The sequence below is a fragment of the Denticeps clupeoides genome, chromosome 2 (assembly GCF_900700375.1).
Source record: "Denticeps clupeoides chromosome 2, fDenClu1.1, whole genome shotgun sequence".
In the NCBI taxonomy this organism is placed as follows: domain Eukaryota; kingdom Metazoa; phylum Chordata; class Actinopteri; order Clupeiformes; family Denticipitidae; genus Denticeps; species Denticeps clupeoides.
The window spans coordinates 33,799,259-33,809,102 of NC_041708.1; the positions used below are offsets into that span (position 1 = coordinate 33,799,259).

Below are 9,844 nucleotides of genomic sequence, written 5' to 3' on the forward strand. Positions count from 1 at the left end.
TGTCTCTGTAGGGGACAAATTGGAATTTTTTTTTGTTGTTGTTGTTGAATTCATTCTTAGATCCTTTAATTGAGTTGTATTCAGGGGTTCCATGCAGAGGAAAGCCAGTTTATCAATTATCCATGCAGATCCCTGTGTGGTTCCATTTATCGGTGCCCTGCAATTGCATGGTTTCAGATTTATCAATTTAACCTTGAAGGTGTTGTCTACACAAAGGCATTTATCTTGTTGTAATGAAGCTTTGAACAGTCGGCAGGCACCTTCTTAGCGTAGCTCCAGTCCTCCCCACCCACTTCAAAACAAAATCCAGGCAAATCTCTTGATAGAGTTTTGGGAAGAAAGCAATAGCAAATTTCTAATTTGTAGCAGGTGAAGAGATGAAATGTCAATGCTTCTTTTTTTTTCTGGAATCAAATAGGGCAGACTGTCTGTTATTCAATGCTGCCTAACTAGCTTTTAATTTTTTTTATTAAGAAAATTAAATGAATCAGTCTGCACCTTGAAGCCACGTCCATTGACTTGTGCACTCTATACAGCTTAAATGAGCAGTGAGTAGCGGCCGTCTTTAGAAATGTTTTAATGCCAATTTAATTTGGCCACTTTCGCTCACCTTGAGAATAATAGATTTTATAATGAGTTGCACAGTTTAATAATGGCCCAACAGGGCTCTGCCAGTCCAGTGGAGCTGTTTCCATATTCACATTCAGAATACTTTTTCTGACAACAGGTGTTGAACCTAAACGTTGCCTTACTGATCATATATCGTACTATCTACCGAGTAGCCTACAACATCCAGAAGAAACCCTTTGCTTGTTGTGAAAAAAGGGATTTGTTCAGTGCATTGTGGGATTATGCTAACATTTGAAGGACTCATAAGCTTTCCTATTAATGCAATGTGTTTCTTTAGGATTTTGCAACTAAAAAGGTAAAAAGGTTCACAGGACTGTTTACATTTACATTTACGGCATTTATCAGACGCCCTTATCCAGAGCGACTTACAATCAGTAGTTACAGGGACAGTCCCCCCCTGGGGCAACTTAGGGTTAAGTGTCTTGCTCAGGGACACAATGGTAGTAAGCGGGATTTGAACCTGGATCTTCAGGTTCATAGGCGAGTGTGTTATCCACTAGGCTACTACTAGGCTACTACCACCCTACCACCACTGTTGTAAGTGTTGGATAAGCACAGTGAAATAATACATTTGCTCAAGGTCTTTAGAGATAGAATCTGAGATTTTGGGGATAGCATGCTCATCCAATCTTAAAAAGGCATTTGCGAATGCTCCGGCCCTGTTGTTTTGCGTTGTCCTTGGGCCACTGTTTCATATTTACACTGTGTACACCTCGCACCCCGCATGTCAACCTGACCTCAGCACTGATGATTTGTCCCCTGCTCTTTACCTGGACAGCGTGGTGTGTGGCCCACGCCGTCCTGTGTCAAAGCGTGTCACGTCCAAGCGTTTGTCTTCTCCGGGACGTCCAGGCACCCCCAGACTCCCCTGAGCGCTCTCTCTCCCCGACATGCCTGACAAGCACATGCTCATGCAAATAGACAACATGACAAGAGAGGTGCACAAGGGCTTAAACAGCTGCCGCACACTCTGCACACGTCCTGCCTACCTGGACGTGACAGCCTCTGCCACCCCTCTTCCTCCGGCAGAGTGCTATATGTTAGCATAGGCTAGCCACGCAGCGGCACAGCCAGGTGACATGGTAACTATGGTGACCATAACCATGAGTGGCGAGGCTCACTCCCTAGACAATCAGAAGACTAGTTCACTGATAGCTAACATGTATTTTAGCTAAATTAGCAACGCAGGATATTTGTTTATTGTGTATTTGCATGCTTTAGAAACTCACTGGTACTGGTCAGATTGGGACATCTGGTCACCCTGGTCGTACTAGAACTGTATGTCTGAACTGTAGCTCACGCTAGTTCATCAACCGGCCAATGATCACAGCTGTGGGACGCAATTTACAACTTGCGTTGCGTGTTAAGCCTGACAGTTGCAGCTCTGCGGCCGGTCTCTTGATGTATCGGCAGTAGGCCTCTCAGCGGGTCCCAGCTTCAGACCAGCATTTCATGACGCCGTCCTCTCAGACGCTACAGCTGTTTAAGGGCTTCTTGAACAGTCTCACTCCAGCAGCAGAACGGCTCTCACCATAGCTGCATGCTGCACAAATGACTGGTGCTGACATGACATCGCTGAAATATTACTACGTCCCAAATCAGACGGTCCCACTGCAGAGTGCTGGCCTTGTGTTGTGGTGTTCTGGTCTGTCATATTAACCTGACCCCGCTCTTGTCAACAGCAGTCTGTGCTCTTCTTTAAATGTGCAACCGCGCCAATGAAAGGCTTCATATCTTTCGATTAATATGTTTAATGAGTTTATTATTCAAAGCAAGAATGTATTAAATTATTTATCACCCTAATATATACATACCCTAATATTGGCATTATTGTAGGGTATGTTGCCTTGAGGAAATCCCATGATGTTGTAGAGCCCCATCAAAGCCCGGCTGAGCGATGAGTGTGGACGATGACATGCACAGAACGAACAATTTCACCTCTGAAGTGCTGTCACTCTTAAAGAGGCCCGAGCCCATTGATTTTACTATGGTTTGGCATTACCTGCAGTAAATAATGGCAGGGCTAGCCTTGGGGAGCAGCTGGGGCCTGTGCATTCATTTGGACCCCTGTTTGAACACACAGCGGCATATGCACTCCTCTTTTGTCTATTATCCCACTCTGGTGCTATTCCCAAATATTGACACCGTCTGCTTTTATCAGCACTAACTGCTCTGAAGTCTCCTGGTCTCATGCTCGCCTCTATTTCCTGCTATTGATTACCTCCTTCAAGCCAGCAGGTAGCCATCCACATAGGTTGTCCTGAGGAATGGCTCACAATGACTTTATACGCACCATTTACACACAGTTGTTTAAAGAGAATATAACCCGGGGTCCTGATGTGCCATGACAGTGTTCTGTCATATGTCGGTCGTTAAAATCAACAGGCACTTTTCCCAAATTAGGATCCCACTCATATCTTCCTCCGACATGCTGCTTCCTTAGTGTTTATATTAGAGGTGTGTGTGTGTGTGTGTGTGTGTGTGTCTTTGCACATCGGTAGTGGTGTATTGTGTTTAATTTGAACATTTGTATGGAGGCGGGGGGAAAAGTTTTGAGGAATAATGTTTTGTAGAGCGGCATGTTTTTGATTATGCCCAGTCAGGCAGACAACAAAGAACCTTTTATATTCGAATATGAAGTGAAAATAAAAAGCAGAAATCCTTACGGTTGGCAAAGATACTGTTGTAATATGCTGAGTATGGCATCTTGGGATTTAGTCTTTCTTGTTTAAAACGGTTCATATTATGATGTTTTTTTTATCTTTTATTTATTTTTTTTTTAAGAAAAAGGTCAAAGTATAACATAATTATAGAGGATAACGGGTGTTATGTAAAACACGCATGCTTTGAAATAATATTAATTTTAGCCCTGGTGCCACATTTCTGTTGAGCCAGTGGACAGACTTTAATATATATAACCCTGTTCCTTCAGCACCCAACCCACAGTATGTAGTGAATGCATATGTTAAGAAATCCACACGTCCACCTGCATCACAAAAACCTCCTCGGTGTTCAGTTCTTTTAAATGTCCCTTATTTCACGGATTAATCCACACAAACATACAAAGGGAAAGTGGAGGAATATTAATCCCAAAAGATGGCCTTTGGTGTAGATTTTTTTGTTTACTTTAGTGCTTCTAAACAAGTTTTTCCCCTTTATTTCTGTCTGCTCTGAGCTGAAATGTAGGCTGTCACAAAAGGTGCATTCATAGGAAAAAAAAAAAAAAATCTTCACCCAGATCCACCATGGCAGGAGATGAGCGGCTCCGGCTCCAGAATGAAATTATTTTTAAATGCAGCTTATGCATTTTACATGACCTGTGCTTCCTACCCTTCCTATCCCTTTTTTCTCTTTTTAAAGAGCACCGAGGGGGAGCGAGGGATGTGAACCCCAGGAATTGCAGACTTGCTGAAAGTTAACCAGTCTGGCCTGCTCTACTGTCCCCCTGTACGGCTGCCAGCCTGACGCCCCCCGCAACCAACTTTAAATATTTTTTTTTTCTAGCGTTCTTTTGCTCCGAGGAATCAGCCTAGACGTCCGGAGAGCCTTTGCTACTGGAGAGGGGGGAAAGGACAGGAATAACCGCACCAGACAAAACAGCACAAAGGCAGGTGGGGTACGGCAACCGCTCGTCCGTTTGCCTTCTTCAGTCCGAATCTGCAGATTTTAGCTGAGGAAATATACCATTTCTATATGTCCTCTAAGTTTCTGTCTCTGCCTCTCACTAGATCTGTGTGTGTGTGTGTGTGTGTGTGTCTGGGGTTTAATGCCAGCGGGATAAAAAGAAGGCTTTGCAGGCTAAGGTTTGATGTGCTGTTTGTCTTGGTTTGCCTCTCAGCAAGCGTTGCGGGCTGGTTCTTTTGGATTTATCTGCGTTTCCTGTGCTCCCCTCCTGTCGTGGGGAGAGAGGAGACGGAATACTGATCCTAGGACATTTAATCTTTGGGGAATTTCATGCTAGTTAGCGGTTGTCATCAATTGACTGAAACATAAAATACCGTATTTTCTTTTTGATTGCTTGGATATATTGAACTAATTTGGTGCCAGATATCATCTTTTGACTTGCACTAGCTTTTTGAAGTTTTTCCTCTTTTAGTCTTTGCTTTTTCTTTTTTTTGGGACTGGGGGCTCTGGCAATAATTTAAAGGGGCACATATTGTTTATATTCATATATGCATTAGTATTTTTTTTCCCTTGCACATTCACTGTGTGTAATTTTTCCTCACATATTGCGCCTGTATCCTGGATTTTTATTTTTTTTTTTAGCTGTGGGTGTTTTAACCTCCCTGGGTTCTGCTGCCGTCTTCTAATGTCAGGGAACTAATCAAAACCAGGTCAGCCAGGTTCCAGTGATCGGACACTCAGTCATATGCATTCACTTAGTGGGAGTGCAGCTGCTGCTTCATGCATTTCAGTTGAGCCACACAGTCACACACAGACAGCATATGATTAGACCTGGGCATTCTTTATAACGTGGTACATATTAAAAAAAAAAAAAAACAGACCGGCCTTGTTTTGTTTGGACTTTTGTTGGACAGTTTCTGACTGTGCATACTGTATACTGAATGAATTTCATACTGTTGAATGAGTTCCATGCTGTGTTTTATTTCCTTCTTGGTATAAAATACATTTTGAAAATAAAATCCCTCCATTGTGCATTAGTGCCTATTTAAGTCAGGTGCTTCAACAGTGAAAGTAATTGTTGAATAGGGTGGTTTTGCCCAGAGACAACAAATTAAACCTTTAGATTTTTCTGCGTTTCAGTGTTTTTTGACAAGCTGTTTAATCTGCCGGTTGTGAGGATATGGAATATGGCAGCTTGTCTTTTCTTCAGGTCTCCGTGAAACACCGCGTTTGCTTGTTTTATGTGACCCACTTTCTTTTGTTCTCTGCTGTGGATGTAAATATAACCTTAACCTTAGACGTGCGCAACCTCAGCTGAGGCTTTGACTGATGTCAGTTATGATTAGCAAGTGAGGAGTCCCCAAGTTGCATGCAGGTACCTGATTTTCTTTTTTTTTTTTCAATGAATAGCCACCTGTTCTCCTGGCTTTTCAGGTTTCTACATGTTGATAAATCGACTGATTATTAAAATTCGATGTCAAAGACAAATTCGGAGGTTCTTTGCTATGTGAAAATGCAGCAACGGGTTCCCATATGTGTCCCGATATAGCGGATTTATGAGGCGAGTGATGTGTGATATTTCGCATTTCAGCGAAAATGCACGGTGCACCCAGCTCCCCTCAGACAATGGGCTTCTTTTTTCCTTTTATCCTGCTGCATCCTCTCCTCCTTGCTGCCTTGCTGTGAGAGGCAGTCCACGCCATGCCCAGCGTTCTGAGACAGAGCAGGTTGCTGTCAGTTTAAAAATGACTATAATAAAAGTGACCATGAAGATGGATCTTGTGATTTTGCGTTTCTAATCAGTCATCTGTGAAGAACACTTTTGCTTTGATTCAGCAGAGCAGTGACAGGCGTGATTGATAGTGCATGTGGATAAAAAAGGGTTATTAACTGTCTTCCTATTAAACTTGGGGATATGGTCTCTCTGGTTGTAGCACTCATGTGATTTAAGTCAAAACCTCACCCAGGTGAGATGAGTGCAGGACCCCTAACTGGCCTATCGTATTCTTTATCTTTCTTTTTATTTTTTTGTTGTTGTTTTACACCATTACAATAGCAGATTTGTGTCAAATTATCACATTTTCCCTTTTGCAGAAAGTGGTTTCGGCCATGCAAGCATGAAAGAACGTCTCTGAGTTTGGATGGATGCATGCATAAATACCCACATTATTTATCACCCTCTAATATCCCTTCCATACAGATATAGGATTTACGGTGTGTAATTACCATACATAGAATTTGCAAAGAAATCTGTATATATTTTTTTAAATGCATCTGCTTTATTTAGCCATGCATGCAATGTCACAAATGTTTATATTCGTTAATAGCCCCTTAATGCATGTTACATGGGGTAAATACTCATAGCTCAACTAAACTGAAATCACAGCATACCTAAGATGCATTTGACATATCGCAGAAGGAATCAAAGCAAGAAAAATCCACCACGGCACTGTCAACGCCCCTTCAACATCAGCGCTTTCAAACAAAGCCAGTGGACGGGCGTACACTTACCTTGTGCATGACAATCCTCCTCTATTTAACCAATACACAGCCATCTTAGCCTTCCACTGCTCAGAAGAGACAAGTGATTTGGGCTTTTTTTCTCCAAGTGTCCTCAACGCTGGCACTGTTGAAATATCTGTGCAAACAGATCCCAGCTTTTTGTAAGGCACTAAGGGGTTGTTCTCAGCTATTTGGCCCATGGGTGCATTTTTAAAAAGGGGTGGGGGGGAAGCTGGAGGATCTCTTCCATGCCGTAGCCTTCAGTGGTGCCAGGGCTGAGCAGAAAGTCCACAGCTTACACCCCTGATCAGAAGAGTTAAGGATTACCAGACGGCACGAGAGCGAACATGTTGAACAGGATGTACTGTATGTTGTTCTTGCATGTTAATGGTAATTGCTGGTTAATGGTCTAATTCCTTTAATGATTTTATCAAACCTCCAGGGCCTCTGTGCACACTGCAGGTGACAATGCACGTCTCTGTGAAGCAAGTCGTGCATAAAGCCCGGCGCAGGGTTTGCTTAGCGGAGTGATTCATCAACCTCGGTTCACGTGGCTCGTTGCGAATCAGATGTATTTTGGGCACCTTTTCTGTTTGAATACACGAAATTGCGGTCAAAGTGCCTCCCATCTCAGTGCAGCTTTCAGAACACATCACTGTTCATCTGCTCACATCTAATGTTTTCTGGCATTTTGTTTTGGAGGGACTGCATTTAATTGAGAGTGTGATATGGATGTTGCACAAGGCGAATTTGTGTGTGTGTGTGGCTCTCTCTGTTTCTGTGTGTAGACAAATGCACTACTAATCTGCCCCAATTTTTACGTATCGTGCAAAATGGTCAACAAACGCTCAAACCTCCTGACACCTCGATCTTAAAGACACATAGAAAGGATTGCAGTAAAATGAATAAGAAGTACGGAGAGAAGTGCTCAGGCCGCGCTTCTCTTTTCATCATCAAATTTCGCTTTTTAATCAGTAATGAGGGCTGGCTTCATGATTTCCATTTTTTTGGTATCTCTAAAAAACCCACGGCGTGTAATAAATAAATAAATGAATAAACAACACAGAGCGAGGAATTTCCAAAAGTTTTTATTTTTGTGCGTGTGTAACGACGTGCACAAAACTTGTAGACGCCACCATGAGAAATTCAAGGTTGCAGAACTGTTGCAGAACATTGCCACTCCACTTGCCTAAGTGGCATTAAGGGAAATCAGTGCGTTGGCTGCGGTCACTTGACTTAGTTGTCTCTGATTTTGTCCAGCTAGATGGATTAGGCTTATCTGTCAAGTTGGCATGGAATTGACTTCTCGCTTTGCCAATGCTGACCATTTGTGGCCTGGCAATTTACCAAACGGGACGGACCACTGTGCACTGGAGGGAGGGACCCCTTCTAACCCAGATAGGCGTACTTTACATTAAAAAGCTGTTTTTAAAATACTCCACCGGCATATATGTGTAACTGTACTGAGTAGTGAGTATTTGAAAATGTTATAATAGTCAAATAAAACCTACTGTTGCTTATTTGTTGTCCATTTTGATCAGTTCGTAGGTAGTGTTTTAATTATTATAATTATTGTAATGAGTAAATGTGTGTAATAAAATTATTAATACTCATCATAAGAACTTCTAGTTGGTTTAACGTATGAGCAGGATTTTAAAGAGCATTATAAGACGAGCAAATCTATATGTTTTTGCCATATGTGGCTGACTGTGTGGGACCCGCAGGGAGAACAAAGAGTACAGGTGCAGTCAGAAGAGACAGGAGGAGGATTTTCTTGTATTCCCCTGATGCGCCTGGTGCACGCACAGATCCCCCCCCCCCCCCACCCCAAAGAAAAGAACAAAACATAATAATAATAATAATAATAATAATAATAATAATAATAATAATAATACTTCATTAGCGATTTAACGAAGATCGGAGATAAAGCGGACCGACCAACCTTTCGCCCGCAGACGGGGTGCAGGAGCCAGTCCGGCGCGCGTGTCTATTAAAGGGGGATCAACAATGAAAAGATCCACCGCGAGGAGCAGGGGCCAAGTGGGAGGGGGCGGCGGGGCGGGGGCGCGCTGACCGGGCGGGAGCGCGCAGGCGCGCGCGCGCGCGCGCGCGAAGGGGAGTTCGGTGCGAATTTCCGCGTCGCATCGACTGGCCCGACGCGACGCGAGTCGCTTTTCAACAGCTGCGAGAAAAAAGAGAAAGAAAGAAAGAAAGAAAGAAAGAAAGAAAAAGAAAGAAAGAAACAAAAAAACCTGTACAGTCACCGCCATTGATTTTCTTTATCAAATAAAAGAGCGCGGCGGCGCGGCCCTCTTCCTCCTCTTCCTCATCCCGGCTGGGACCTTCATGCAAATCCGGCCGAGATTTACTCGCTCCCCACCCACACACCCAGTCCACCTTATATATATATATCTAAACACATAAATATATATATACAAATTCAAACCGTGTCAGTGCAGCCTAGATTAATTATTATATCATAATTACACAACGCGAGCTCATTCGGTCGTGCCCTCTAATTGCCATCGATTTTGCCTTTTAATTAAAAGGTGAATATTCAGCGGGTTAATTGCTGTCATGAGATGACCGTTCGCATCTGGAAGCGTTTTGTTTGTTTGTAGTCACTAGTTTTATTGTACACGCGTGCATCTTCCACGGAGAGAGAGAGAGAGAGAGAGAGAGAGAGAGAGAGGGAGCGAGAGGGGAAAGCTTGGCCGCAATCGCGCGCGCGCGTGTCGCATGGATTTTCGTTTATTTAATCGATCGAAATGTCCCGATACATCGATTCGGAGCTCGCTGCTTTACAAACAAGCGCCCGTGGCCCACGGTCTCAGCGTCGAGGCGGGATTTTCGGCCACTTTCGCCGGACACCGGCGGGGAACCTGGTCGGCGCATTAAACCCCCTTCCCGAGCGCAGTGATTGCGGAACATTGAATTAAAGTTTATGGTAAGAGGGAGAGGCGCCCCCCCCACCCCCCCCCCCACCCCACCCACCCCTCCCTTAAAAAAAAAAAAAAAAAAAGAGAGAAGTTGTTCCCCGCGTCGCGGGGCGAGCGCTCCTCCGCTCGTCAGTGACAGCGTGCCAAAT

The 9,844-nt window shown here is 43.7% G+C and overlaps 1 long non-coding RNA gene across 1 annotated transcript in view; it reads right to left on the bottom strand.

The window, feature by feature from the left end:
* Positions 1–6,868, bottom strand: part of LOC114766709 (uncharacterized) — a 45,434-nt gene extending 38,566 nt beyond the window's left edge. The window contains exon 1 of the long non-coding RNA XR_003742850.1: positions 6,766–6,868. This is a non-coding gene — a long non-coding RNA (uncharacterized LOC114766709). The remainder of the gene's footprint in view (positions 1–6,765) is intronic.
* Between the last annotated feature and the right edge of the window lie 2,976 nt (positions 6,869–9,844).